Raw genomic sequence first — 15,459 nt, 5'->3', positions numbered from 1 at the left:
CACACTGTCTATCATGTCTCCCTCATTGTGCCATTGGTTTGAGACTAGAAGCCTTTAGTAACACCCAGGGTCCCAGCTGTGAGTCAGATTACACCTTAGATTTTCATCCAGGTTCTTGGTTCACCAGGATCGAGCTGGGGTCCCTGAAGTGACTGAAAGCAGAGATTCCAACCAGAAGACAAATTCTGATTTCTTCACCAGCATGTCCTGAGGTTCCAGCATGAGCTCTAATCATAACCCAAGCACTTTGTCTACCAGTGGGAGTCGCAGAAGAGCCAGTCTCTGCAGGCAGTACAATCATAAAGCCCGTGGCCTATGGTTGCCACGGCAAGGCCTTCTCTCACCTGTTGCCTGTATCAGCCAATACAGCCCCTTTAATCAGCAGTGATGGGGACCTGCCCCAGGTAGGTCCACACCCTGCCCTCCTTCGGACCCTACAGAAAAGCCAGGAAACATCTGGGTGGGTTGCCAACTATTCACCAGAAATCGCCCAGCTGGTTTTCCCAGAATGGTTATCCTCAAAAAATCCATAAATCACAAATGTTGGAGAGGGTGTGGAGAGAAGGGAACCCTCCTATACTACTGGTGGGGGTGTAAATTGGTACAGTCACTATGGAGAACAGTAGGGAGGTTCCTTAAAAAACTAAAAGCAGAGATACTGTATAACCCCACAATCCCACTCCTGGGCATATACCCAGGAAAAACATAGGCCAAAAGGATACCTGCACCACAATGTTCATTCAGCACTGTTTACGTTAGTCAAGACAGGGAAGCAACCTAAATGTCCCCCAACAGAGGAATGGATGAAGAAGATATGGTACATATATGCAATGGAATATTACTCAGCCATAAAAAAGAATGAAATAATGCCATTTGTAGCAACATAGATGGACCTAGAGATTGTTATGCTAAGTGAAGTAAGTCATACAGAGAAGGGGAAATATCACATGACATCCCTTATAGGTGGAATCTAAAAAAGAAATGATACAAATGAACCTACAAAATAGAAACAGACTCATAGACTTCAAGAATGAACTTATGATTGCCAACGGGAAGGGAGAGGGAGTTCGGGATGGACATGTACACACTGCTATATTTAAAACAGATAACCAACAAGAACCTACTGTATAGCACAGGGAACTCTGCTCAATGTCATGTGGCAGCCTGAATGGGAAGGGAGTTTTGAGGAGAATAGATACATGTATATGTATGGCTGACTCCCTTTGCTATTCATCTGAAACTATCACAACATTGTTAATCAGCTATACCCCAATGCAAAATAAAAAGTTAAAAAAGAAAGAAAGAAAGAAATGGCCTGTCTGGTTTTACAGATCCAAATCTAAAGTTCTATCCAGTGGATAGAACTCACTCATCACCACAGATTCTTGGACTTTCACCATTATCTTGTTTTTTGCTAACTCATTGCAAACATCTGCCTGTTCTCCAACTCCCCACCTTCAGGTTACCAACGGTTAACTGCTGCTCTTTTGGGGCACCAGGTGCAGACTAGCAGACCCGGAGTCAGCCTCCCCAAGAATCTGTAACTGGACCTCTGGGGAGTTATTGAAGGGTCTTCTGCCATTGTGTTTCTTTGTTGCTACAATGTCCTTGTGTGTGTGTGTGTGTGCTAAGTTGATTAAGTCATGTCCAACTCTTTGCGACCCTATGAACTGTAGACTACCAGGCTCCTCTGTCCACAGGATTCTCCAGGCAAGAATACTGGAGTGGGTCTCCCTCCTCCAGGAGATCTTCCTGACCCAGGATCAAACCCACATGTCTTATGTCTCCTGTGTTGGCAGGCAAGTTCTTTACCACTAGTGCCACCTGGGAAGCCTGGGAAGCCCTTACTAAAAGGCATTTTATAAAGTCATTTCCAAGGAGCTCCCTGCTCTGGGCTGCATATCCTTTCAGACTCTGGCCGTTATCACCTGAATTACAAAATGAGAGATGTTACCACACTTGGTACTCGACAGTCAATACATTTAAACTGAGGCTTAGCTCTTTGGTGTTTATTAGTTGTGTGACCTTGGCCAAGTTCACTAGCTTGAGTCTCAGTTTTTGCACCTGTAAAATGGGAGGCTACTACTTAGCACAATGTGAGTGTATCTTATGATTATTAATGCACATAAGTGCATCTAACTCTATGACTGGCACACAGCGAGTAATCAAGAGGGCTCTTCCCCAAGCCTCCAGCAAACACTGGCTGTCATTCCTACTGAGCAATGGACTCAATTAAAATGATTTCTGAGCCCAACTGAAATCATGCACATGTCAAGCAGAAAATCAGCACAACCTGTGAGCAATCAAAGCAGCACATTTTAAAGAACAAATGACATACTTTGAGACTTGGTGATGGTCACAGAGTAGAAATAGGTAGCCACACGTCACAGCTTCTGTGGTGAACACAGAGATGCTAAAATCAAAGGAGTCTCCTTTCGAAAACAAGTACGATGTTAGACTTTGCACTTAGATTTCTCTATCCAAAACCCTTTTGCCCCTGTGCTGAGTCATGGACTGTTGCTTTAAATCTTCTCAATATTTCAACTAATGCTTGGTCTTTACTTATATGTTTTAACTGGAGTATAATTGCTTTACAAAGTTGTGTTAGTTTCTGCTGTAGAACAAAGTGAATCAGTTACATGTGTGTATATATATATATATATCCCCCTCCTTCTTGGACCTTCCTCCCATCCCCTCACCCCATCTCACCCATCAGGGTCATCAATGTAATCAACTCTTTTCCTGTATAGAGGGAGAAAGGGGAAGAAGAGGGTTGGGTGCCTAGAAACAAGAACCCATTTATTTATCTCCTATCTTTCTTCAAGATGTGAGACTGTCTAGGTTTATAGCCCATAGTTATCAAAGATGCTGCCTTAATCAGGAAACATAGGGAGAGGTGAACAATTTAAGATTTAAATGAAAAGACTTTACCAATGACCAAATGTGTTCCAGGAGGAGGGCCCTGCTCCAGCTGCATGGTTTTGCTATCCTGATAAAGAACGTGTGCCTCGGGGCTTCCCCGGTGGTTCAGTGGTAAAGAACCCACCTCCCAGTGCAGGAGACATGGGTTCGATCCCTGATCTGGAAAGATCCCACACGCCTCGGAGCAACTAGGCCTGGGAACCACAATTATTGAGCCTGTGCTCTACAGCCCGGGAACCACAACTACAGAAACCCACACGCCCTAGAGCCCCTGCTCCACAAGAGAAGTCACTGTAATGAGGAGCCCGCACACTGCAACTAGAGAATAGCCATCTCTCACTGCAACCAGAGAAAAGCCTGCACAGCAATGAAAACCTAGCACAGCCATAACTAAATAAATAAAAAATTAAAAAAAAAAAAAGAAGAATGTGTATCTCACAAACTGACCTGGCATGACCTGCCTAAACAGACAGGCCTTCCCTTAAGAAGGTTTTGTCTCCTACTATTCCGTATCTCTGCCTCGCCTGTACTTTCTCAGGTTGGGGCATTAAAAAAAAAAAAAAAAAAATCATACCAAAAACCGTACTAGAAACTATTGATTTCTGTTGTGCTAAAGCCCCTGACATTCTGGCGCGATGAAGATATTGCTCTGGACCCTGTGAGCCTTCTCATACTTTTCTTCTGCTTATGAGGGTCTCTGAGGATGGTATTAAAGATATTGTAGTTCCCACTTTCTGACTGTGGGATATCAGCAGAGTCTCTCCTGTGTAAAGAATAATTATCAGCACCGCTGTTACCTCTAGTAAGTGTGTAATTACATGCTCGGTTTTGTGGGCTCTAGGCTGTGCAATTTTAAATTATACAATAATGTCAAATTCTCTCTCGCTCTCTGTCTCTTTCTCTCTCTCTCTTTTTTTTAATTTGGAAGGGGAGGTGAGTAATTCTTTTTTTTTTTTTTTTTAAGAGACAGAAGGAGGAGTGTGAGAGAGCCTCCTGCCCCTGCCCCACCGCCACCAGCCCCCACCAGTAGAATCAACAGCATGGTAATGCGGGAAGGTCACACGCTGCCTCTTCATGCCAGGATGTCAACCTCAAAGGACGCCTCTTTATAAGCCAGGGTGGACCTGGCAGGGAGGGAAAGGGGCGAAATGAAAGGGGAAACGATGGCCGGTGGGGGCAGGGTATAAAGAAGGAGAGGGAGAGGTGGGGAGGAACATGGTGGGGGTGGTGAGAGCATCCCCAGCAACTTCCCATCCAGGTAATGAGTCTGTGGGAAGCATGTGTCTAACCGCTGATGCCCTGCCAGAAATTCAATAGCTGGGGTCCACCTCAGTGTGAGGTTTGGGGCCCATCAAGCATCAGCTCTCCACTAAGGAAAGTACCCAGTGCTGTACCAGGGCCCTTGCAGTTATGGTCTGGGCACCTGGCCCTCCACTGGCCAATCATCAAGTGCCGTGGGCACCTCTGCAACCTGGGCCTGGCACCCGCCTAGTGGGTGGGGTGGTGCCTCCAATACACTTGATTTGGGGTCTAGGGACTCTCCTTGTCATTGCAGGGATGCTGTCTGGTCTTCTCTCCTTTTCCTCTGGAATCTGAGGGTGGGAGGGCAAGAATTGAAAGGAGTAACTCTTGTGTTCACCTCCAGTATGGAGCCATCAGCAGAGTCTACCTGGTCCAGATTCTGGCTTACAATGTCTATTTTATAGTTGACTCAGCCATTCCGGTGCTCATTTACTCAGCAACCTTTAACAACTGCTACTGCCCTCTCTGGGCTTCCCCTGTGGCTCAGTGGTAAAGAATACACCTGTCAATGAAGGAGAGGATCCCTGGGTAGGGAGGATTCCCTAGAGGAGGAAGCAGGTAAACCCACTCCAGTATTCTTGCCTGGGAAATCCCACGGGCAGAGGAGCCTGGCAGGGTAAAACCAATGGGGTCACGAAGAGCTGGACACAACTGAGCAACTAAACAACTGCCTTACCTCTTCTCTTTCCTCCTACCCACCAGAGGAACTGCTCACAGCTCTCAACCCTGCTCCACAGCCGTGCTGCCCATCGCTAGGGTTTTACATACAAGGAGTCCTTGCCTTTGCCAGTCTTCTCATCAACCCTCAGCTTGCCCATGGCTGTAGCTGCCACTTCTCTGTACCATCTACGTGTCATGAACACACATGCAGCCCTCACTTTACAGACCAGCAAAGCAAGGCCAGAGAAGGACCTGCCTGAGGTCCCAGAGATGTTTAGTGACAGATCTGTGAGCATCCAGTCCCCTTACCTACCTTTATGACCTACTGCTATTTCACCATGCTGTTCAGAAGTGCCAAGACTATCAAACAACAGAAATAGTTGTGCCAATACAGAAGATACTGTATATCTAATAAGAATGATAATACCTATATTTACTGAACACTTACATAGGTTTCATTCGATCCTTGCAATAATCAATAGAGGTAGGTACTTTATTATCACTGTTCTGATAAGGAAACTTAGTCACAGAGAGGAAAAGGAATTTCTCCTGGTTCCTGAGTTTCCAAGATTTGAACTCAAGTCGGTCTGCTGTCATGAAATTAAAAGATGCTTGCTCCTTGGAAGGAAAGTTATGACAAACCTGATAGCATATTAAAAAGCAGAGATATCACCTTACCAACAAAGGTCCATATAGTCAAAGCTATGGTATTTCCAGTAGTCATGTACAGTTGTGAGAGTTGGGCCATAAAGAAGGCTGAGTGCCAAAGAACTTAAGCTTTTGAATTGAGGTGCTGGAGAAGACTCTTGAGAGTCCCTTGGACTGGAAGGACATCAAACCAGTCAATCCTAAAGGAAATCAACCCTGAATACTCATGGAAGGGACTGATGCTGAAGCTGAAGCTCCAATACTTTGACCACCTGATTGTTAAGAGCTGACTCACTGGAAAAGACCCTGATCCTGGGAAAGATTGAAGGCAAAAGGAGAAGGGGACAGCAGAGGATGAGATGGTTAGATAGCATCACTGACTCAATGAATTTAAGCAAACTCTGGGAGAGAGTGGAGGACAGAGGAGCCTGGTGTGCTGCAGTCCATGGGGTTGCAAAGAGTCGGACACGGCTTCATGATTGAACAACTGCCTGACTCCAGAGTCCACATGTTTAACTCCTATGTTTAGGGCTTCCCATAAGATACATCAATAAATGGGTTGCACTGATGCTTAAAAATGAGTCCATGCCTTTGGTAAACATTTCTCTGCTGTCTGCCCTGTTCCCTTCCATCTGGCAATATACAATTCACCGCTTCTCTCCTACACAGTACCAGATGGGTGTTTGGTAGGGGGCAGTTCAAGTGCATGGCCATTAAATCATCTGAAAATGACAAGGAATCAGTCAGCAGGTTTAACAAAAACTAGGCTTCCCTCTCCAAAGGCCCAGCCTGCCACCAGCCTCTAACAGACTTCCTCCTCACAGTCCATCTATAAAGCTTCTTCAGCCTGAAAGGAGACTACGGCACCAGGAGACTGCCAACCCAAACAGATCAGGTCAGATTGAGTTTCTGAATCTAATCATCACTTTCTGTAGTTCTTTTAGTCCCCGTTGCTCCTGCGGAGTGTGCTAAAGGCAGGCAGCTAGAGCAGGGCAAATAAGATTTCAAGACTGTAAATAACAATCTCTTGGATTTAAATAGATGTTTTCATTTCATAGTGTTTTCACATGTATTATCCCAGCTGATGTTTCATCAGCCCTGTGGAGAGGAAGCAGCTATTTTTATTCCCCCCCTACTCCCACTGCACCACCACCATCTTTTTCAGAGGAAATAGAGACAAAAAAAGATTGAGTTACTTGGTCAAAATCCAGAAGGGAATGGAAGCCTAGGTCCAGAATCCAGCCAAGAACTAAATATCATATGAGTCCTCAGAAAGGATCGCCCTCTACCTGTGTCAACTGTTGTCTACATTACCAGACACCATCACAGTCACTGCGTTTTGTCAAAGGAAAAGGACTGCCGCCTCTTACTCACTAGGCTGCGTGTGTGCTCAGTTGTTCAGTTGCATCCAATTCTCTGAGACCCTGTGGACTGTATCCCGCCAGGCTCCTCTGTCCATGGGATTCCCCAGATAAGAATACTGGAGTGGGTTGCCATTTCCTCCTCCAGGTGACCTTCTTGACCCAGGGGTCAAACCTGTGTCTCCTGCACCTCTTGCATTGGCAGGTGGATTCTTTACCAAGGAGCCACCTGGGAAGCCCTGAGGATGTGGGATCTAATTCCCTGACTAGGGATTGAACCCAGGATCCCTTCATTGGGAGCACAGTCTTAACCTCTGGACCACCAGAGAGGTCTGCTCACTAGGATGGCTGCTGTCAAAAAAAACAAACAAACAGGAAATAAAACGTGTCAGTGAAGATAGGGAAAACAGGAACCCTTGTGCACTGTTTATTGGTGGGAATGTAAGATGACACAGCTGTTGTGGAAAATATTATGCTATTCCTCAAAAAATTAAAAAGAGGAGAATTATGATCTAACAATTCCACTTCTGAGTGTACATACCTAAAAGAACTAGGAGAATCTGGAAGAGATGTGTGTACACCCATGGTTCTTAGCGGCATTACTCACAATAACCAAGAAGTGGAGGCAACCCCAGTGTCCGCACAGATGAATGAATAAAATGCAGTGTATATATGCAATGGAATAATTGTTGTTATTGTTTAGTTGCTAAGTCCTGTCCAACTCTTTGTGACCCCATGGACTGCAGACTGTTAGGCTCCTCTGTCTATGGGATTTTCCAGGCAAGAATACTGGAGTGGGTTGCTATTTCCTACTCCAGCAGATCTTCCTGACCCAGGGATTAAGCCTGAGTCTCCTGCATTGGCAGGAGGATTCTTTATCACTGAGACGCCTGGGAAGTCCATATAGAATATTACCCAGCTTTTAAAAAGGAAGGAAATTCTGACAGGTGCTACAGCATGGATGAACTTAAGGACATTATGCTAAGAGAAATAAACTAGTCACAAGAAAAGGCAAATATTGTATAATTCCACTTATATAAAGTACCTAGAATAGTCAAATTTATAGAGACAGAAAGTAGAAGGATGACTATCTGGGGCTGCAAGGAGGAGGGAATGGAGAGCTGGTGTTTGGTGGGTACAGAGTTTTCGTTTGGGAAGATGAAAGACCTCTGAGATGGATGGGGGTGATAACACATAACAATGTGAATGTACTTTGATGCCACTGAACTATATGCTTAAAAATGGAGTGACAGTAAATTTTATGTTATTTTACTACAATTAAAATTAGCAACAATAAATCTTAAATTTTAAAATAATAAATAAATATTAAATAGCTGATAGAGGACTTAAAGGGCTTTCCTGGTGGCTCAGTGGTAAAGAATCTACCTGCCAATGCAGGAGACATAAGAGACTTGTGTTCAACCCTGGGTTGGGAAGATCCCCTGGAGGAGGGCACAGTGATCCACTCCAGGATTCTTGCCTGGAGAATCCCATGGACAGAGGACAGGCTGCAGTCCAAAGGGTAACAAAGACTCAGACATGACAGAAGCGACTGAGCACGCACGAACACAAAGAGAGGCCAGAACCTGGAAGGGGCCGGCCAGCCTCCCCCACTGGAAGGTGCATATGCTAATTATATGTTGGTTGGTATATGCAAATAGGCTCTTGATAGGTGCTTGTTATAACAGTAAAGAAAAAGCTGTCGATTTCTAGAAGCCATCAAGTTCTCTTAAACAGCTCATTTAGTTATTAAACTTGCAGCCTTTTAGAACTGAAAAGGACCTTCGAGATTATCTGCCGCAGCCTCCTTCTTTTTACAAAGGGAGATCCAGAGACATTAAATCACTTGACAAGGTCACACAGCTAATTAGCCACAGATTTGGGATGAAAACCCAGGTCTCTTGACTCTTAATCTACTTTCCCTCCCTCCACATACTTCTCATTTGTAACTTTTAAGAGTTGCAGGTTTAAATTAGAAAAGGAGCAATCTGTGACCAATCCCGAGACGAGCAGTAGAATTTCTCCCCTCAGCTGATATGGATTTTGATTCTGAGACTAGTTCACTATTTGTCTGTGATTGTTTCATTTTATAAAACTGGGGAGAGATTATGTTCCAATTGTCAGTAGGATTGCGTTTACGTCTCAGTATAGGCTGCTCTGTATCCATACGACACGTGTTACTGTTCCATGTTTCTATGACTGTGGAAAGCTGGGTTGCAAATGTCTGTGTGTGCACTGTGTATAGTCACCTTGTGTACCTAGGTGACGACACAGTTTTGTGTCTATGTTGTTGAACTCAAGTTTGTGTGTCCAACACATAGTGAGGCCAAACAAACCAAAGCATCGGAGTTTGGAGCAGAAACGGTTTATTGAAGAGCCAAGAAAGGAGAATGGGCAGCTCACACTCAGAAGACCTCAATGGTTTTCAGGAAAGAGCTTTTAAAAGCAAAACTGGGGGGGAAAGTCTTCAAGTTGTATGACTTCTTCTGTTTGGTTGATGTGAGGTAACAAGGTGATATTCCAAGAATCTCAATCATCAGCCTTCTGGTTCCAACCAGGCTTGGGGTTTCAGTCTCAACAGTTACCCTCCTCCACCTGAGTAGGAGCTTTAGTTCCTGCAGAACTCAAAGATATATATCGGGTTGTTATGTGTGTCCCTTCAAGAGGACCTAGGACTCTGCTTTATCCCTGAACTATTACTTCTTGGCTGCTTTCCCTTTGTTTCTGCACTCCCTTATTTCCCTAATTAGTAACTGCTTGCATTCACTCTTCAGAACTCAGGGAAAGGTCTAAGAGGTATGATAGATAGCCTTTGATGCAGCATCCACTGGGTTGGCCAAATACCCGTTCAAATTTTTCCATAACATGTTATGGAAAAATCCAAACTATTTGGCCAACCCAATAAAAGAGCCTGAGAAATCCACCCGTAAGAAAATGTGCCTGATTTTGTGGAACCCAACATTTCTTCAAATTAGTTGAACACAGAGCCTTTTTAAATGAAAATTTTATGCACATAAATGGATAAAAACCACCCTAGACTCCATCTACGTTGTCACTTGGCTTTTTAAGAACAAGGACATTTTGCTAATAGAAGTGGGCCCTAGACCTGAATTGTTGCAAATGCAGGATAGAAGAAGAAATACGTGGGAAATGAGGGGAATCACTGAGAATAAGTGTCTGTCCAGTTCTACTCCTAATCCCATTAGTCTTGAAACTGAGCAGAGGTCTTTCTGTTCCCTGTTTATTGACTCCAGCCTCCATGACCTTCCCTGAGTTCCAAAGGGCGGATTCAAAGAGTTGTTAATCTAGGAAGGGAAGGGATGCAAAAACAAGGGAGGGGCAGCCAGGAAACAATAGTGCAGCCTTGGGGCAGGGTCCTGGTTCCACCTCAGTTCAGTCCAGTTGCTCAGTGTCCAACTCTTTGCGACCCCATGGACTGCATGCAGCACCAGGCTTCCCTGTCCATCACCAACTCCCAGAGCTTGATCAAACTCATGTCCATAGAGTCGGTGATGCCATCCAACCATCTCATCTTCTGTCTTCCCCTTCTCCTCCTGCCTTCAATCTTTCCCAGCATCAAGGTCTTTTCCAATAAGTCAGTTCTTTGCATCAGGTGGCCAAAGTATTGTGGTTTCAGCTTCAGCATCAGTCCTTCCAATGAATATTCAGGACTTATTTCCTTTAGGATGGACTGGTTGGATCTCCTTGCAGTCCAAGGAACTCTCAAGAGTCTTCTCCAACACCATAGTTCAAAAGCATCAGTTCTCTGGTGCTCAGCTTTCTTTACAGTCCAACTCTCACATCCATACATGACTACTGGGGAAACCATAGCTTTGACTATGAGGTCTAACTTTTTCCCACTTTAAGAGATACATACAACAATACTTTTAAGCTGTTTAAGGCGTCAGCATTCTCCATATCAGAGAAAGATCACATGAGGCTAGGAACCAGAGAAGCTCATCAAGAAGATTATCTGAGACCACCTTTGAGGAGTGCAGGCCTTGCGCACACCCTGATCTTATCAGCATCCCCGCCCATGAACCACTGCTATAAAACTCCCCATCAAATCCTCCCAGGTGGGGATACACAGTTTTTCAGGGCATGAATCCACTGTGTTCCCCTTTGCCTGGCAAAACAATAAAGTTATTCTTTTCTGCTTCATCCAAACTCATCTCCAAGATTTGATTCAGCACCAGTGCCCAGGGGCCAAGCTTTCATCATCAGTCCTGTGAGCCAGCCAATGGCCTTCATAGCCCCTTCCTTCCTCGTAGACCCTTTAATGGGTTCCCCTGAATCCCAGCCTTCTTGCTTGGACTTGATGCTCTAGACTTCTCTGTTCTATCCTAATCTATTTAAGATGTAGATCCCATTTCTTCTTGGATGATACCCAGTGGGCAAAGGTCAATCTTCCCTCCTTACTCTCAGGAACCATGAGACCCTGCAGGTGTGGGAAAGAAAGCCTGGCATCATTGTAGACTATCAGGCCATCCCGTTATCTGGTCCCAGTGTTTGCTCAATTTTTATAATGACAAAAAAGCAAACTCTTGCTTCTCCTAATTTGTTTCCACGTGGCTTTCAGAGAAGGCCTCAAACCTAGGCCTAGGGTTCACATCCTTCAGCTACTTGTGTTCATCTTCCAGCACCCCTCAGTGGCTGTTGATGGGGGGATCAAGGGCAATAGATCCCCTCACTTTGTCCACAACTACTTCCCTTGGCCGACAACACTGCCACCCACAGTTGGACTGACAGCTGGGGAGGTGTCATCTGAACACAGACCTGAACATGTCCCCTGCAGCCCCCATTCCTTCACCAGAGATCCCCCTGTCCCCTTCTACAGATTCACGGTTACCCAGAGGTTCACAGAGCACAGATGGCTTTTGGGGGTCACACTTGTTGGAGGAGGGCAGGCCCTCTCCTCCCACGTTTTTTCTGAAGTCCCACAGCACAGTCAAGATGTTTTTGCATATACACCTCCTGGTGGTTGGTGGTAATGATTTAGTTGCTAAGTCGTGTCTGACTCGCCTGAAACCCCATGGTCTGTAGCCCAGCCAAGCTCCTCTGTCCATGAGATTTCCCCAGGAAGAGTACTGGGGTGGGTTGCCATTTCCTCTCCCAGGGAATCTTCCCAACCCAGGGATCAAACCCTCATCTCCTGCTTGGCAAGCGGATGCTTTACCACTGAGCCACCTGCATACACTCCTACAAAGTGGGTCTTGCTAATCTTGTTGTGAAAGTGAAAAGTGAAAGTGAAGTCACTCAATCGTGTCCAACTCTTTGCGAAACTGAAAACATAATGAGTTGAAACACACATAGGTGGTTGCAGTGGAACTGCCTTTCAAGGCTAAACAACCTGACTCCAAATGTCACTCTCGCTTCATGACACTGAGCTGTAGACAGTAACACAACTGCCTGTGACAGGGTTTTGTCAGCTGGGCTCCAGCATGCTAAATGCATCAGGGTACGGAATGCCATCCCCGCGTTTCCTGCTCCTAAGCTGATTCTAAGCAGAGGGAACCACTGTCTGCTTATCATGAGAGACTTTCAAGCTGGCAGAACGACCTCCCAAGAGAAATCCAGGGGATCCCCACTGACTTGTGCATTTAAAGTGACCTAGATGTAGCTTCCAGAAACATTCCACGGGAACAAATCTGTAACAGATAAAGAGAGATACAACCGAAATGGTTTCCCCAAACTCACATGTCTGTTGTTACGTTTCTTCTGGGGAAAAGGGGCAGGGAAACCAGAACAGATTTGGGGAAAGGTTGGTCTAATTCTTTTTATTTCCTCATTATAGAAGTTGTCTAGTTCTAAGTCAGTGGAGAGATACCACTGTTAATTGCCAGGAGAGGAACTTGTTCACCGCTGTGCTAACCCTTCCACATGTCAATTTTGGAGAAGAAATTCAAGGTGAGGATGACTTTCAAGCCCAGAGAAGGAAAAGGGTTAGTCCCCCATGGTGGATGGGAAGGGCAAATTGTTTCTGTTAAGGTAACCTTGGGTTTGCAAATAATTTTTCCTGTAATTTAGAGAACTCAAAAATTTCCCATCATTCTCATTCCAATAAGCTTTTACAGGAAGGAAAGAAAGGAGTGAAGTCAAGGTCAATGACGTGGGAGCAGCCCATGGCCCTGTGTTGGCAATGTGACTCTATCACTTCTATCCAGATGCAAAAACATGTGAGGTCCTATATATTCTTAAAACTATCTCGTTCCTCAATGCCATCAGCAGCCTCTCTTTAGTTTTCCAAAGCTGAATATAACTTATCTTTTAGTGTAATTTCTTTATTTATAAATAAATAAAAACCAAGAGTAGGAGTTTCCATGTATGGCCAAGAAACATAAAGACATAAAGGCAATAGTTTAGACCCACTTCCTACATGGACTCAAGGGGTGACACTGGGCCAGTCATTTAACGCCTCTGATTATAGAAATTTCACCTCCAAGGTGTGGGGAATTTATTATCCACCTCCATACATGTTATGGGGTCCCCTGATTTGCAGATGCAAAGTAACAAGAGTTAGTGCTATTCAGGTAACTTACCTGGAGAAGGAAATGGCAACACACTCCAGTATTTCTTGCCTGGAAAATTCTATGGACAGAGGAGCCTGACAGGCTTCAGTCCATGGGGTCGCAAAGACTGAGCACTCATGTCACAGATGCACTTGCTAGATGCAAAACATGTATCAGCCATGTGGACAAGGTGGGGGAAGGGGAAGGGAGGTAGATTGGGAGAGTAGCACTGACATATACACACTACTGTGTGTGAATAGATAGCTAGTGAGAACCTGCTATATAGCGCAGGAGCTCAGCTCCATGCTCTCTGATGACCTGCAGGGGTGGGATGAGGGAGAATAGGAGGGAGATCTGAGAGGAAAGCTATGTAAGGGTACATATGGCTGAATCATGTTGTTGTATGGCAGAAACCAACACAACGTTGAAAAGCAACTATTGTTCAGTCCCTAAGTTGTGTCCGACTCTTTGCGACCCTATGAACTGCAGCTCTCCAGGCTTCCCTGTCCTTCACTATCACCCGGAGTTTGTTCAAACTCATGTCCATTGAGTCAGTAATGCCATCCAACCACCTCATCCTCTGTCGTCCCCTTCTCCTCTTGCCCTCAATCTTTCCCAGCATCAGAGTCTTTTCCAATGAGTCTTTTCTAAAGCTTCAGCTTCAGCATCAGTCCTTCCAATGAATATTCAGGGTTGACTTCCTTTAGGATTGACTGGGTTTGATATCCCTGCTGTCCAAGGAATTTTCAAGAGTCTTCTCCAGCACCACAGTTCAAAAGCATCAATTCTTCATTGCTCAGCCTTCTTTATGGTCCAACTCTCACATCCATTTATTACTATTTGAAAAACCTTAGCTTTGACTATATGGACCTTTGTCAGCAAAGCAACTATAACTCAATTTTCAAAAAAAAAAAAAGTCAGCTCAGTTAATCCATGCAAAGTTGCAACCAGAAAGGAGTTATTATCCCCATCCTACAGAAGGAAACTGAGGCTTGGAGAGGGGAAGAGGTATGCCAAAGTGCTTTGACAGGTTTAAGGAGCTATAATCAAATAAAAGGCATTACTATCATCATTATTATCATTAGCTCTGTCAGCTCTAGATGAGTCTAAAAAATAAGAATTAAATATTTAATAAAACATAGCTTTAAAACATAAATTAAACCAGCCTGGGGAACCAATAAAACACACAGTCTTTGGGGGAAATACTGCAGAGTTAAGGGAGGTTTCCTGTGTTCGTTCTTTTATTCTTGGCACTAGGACACAATAATGAACAAAACAGGTCCCCCAACTCTCTGCCCTGATGGAGCTTCCATTCCTGGGTGGACACAGAGATGAACACATACATTATTAGAAAACAGAGTATGTCGGATGATGACAAAAGCTAAGGAGAAAAGCACAGTGGGAAAGGGGATGGGGAACTGCAAACTGAATACACGGTCAGGGTAGGTCTTGCTAAGAAGGCGCCACAATGTCACCTTGGAGGTGACAAGGTGTGATGAGTGCTGACGTTGGGGGAGAGCCTTCCGTGCATGCTTGAGACCAAAGGATGAGGCCCCTGCTCTTCCCCATTCACTTACTGTCCTGGGACAGTCTGGAGGGTGAGTCCACACCACTGGCTTGTTCTGAGGATGCAGTGCGTGGTCAGAGGAAGAAACACAGTTCATCCACTAAAATGCCCAACTACACTGGGAAAGCTTTTTTTTTCTTGCCCTAATATTCTTTGTCTTTTAATAATTATTTATTTTTGGCTGTGTGGGGTCTTAGTTGCAGCATGCAGGCTCTCTTGCGGTTGGTGGGCTTAGCTGCCCCTTGGCACCTGGGATCTTGGTTCCCCAACCAGGGATCAAACCCACATCTTCTGCATTGGTAGGCAGATTCCCAACCACTGGACCACCAGGGAAGGCCCTTGCCCTAGCATTCTTAATACAGATATCAACCCATCAACCCAGGCTAACAGTCCCTGTCTGAAAAGTCCCCAAATGCAAATGACTCCCCTCCAGAATCCCATTTCAAAGGCTCCTACGAGAAACAAACATTGCTTTAAGAATACGCAGGAA

The sequence above is a fragment of the Bubalus bubalis genome, chromosome 3, assembly GCF_019923935.1.
Source record: "Bubalus bubalis isolate 160015118507 breed Murrah chromosome 3, NDDB_SH_1, whole genome shotgun sequence".
NCBI classification, from domain to species: Eukaryota; Metazoa; Chordata; class Mammalia; order Artiodactyla; family Bovidae; genus Bubalus; species Bubalus bubalis.
The sequence above is the reverse complement of the archived record's forward strand: the minus strand, read 5'-3'. Positions refer to the sequence as shown.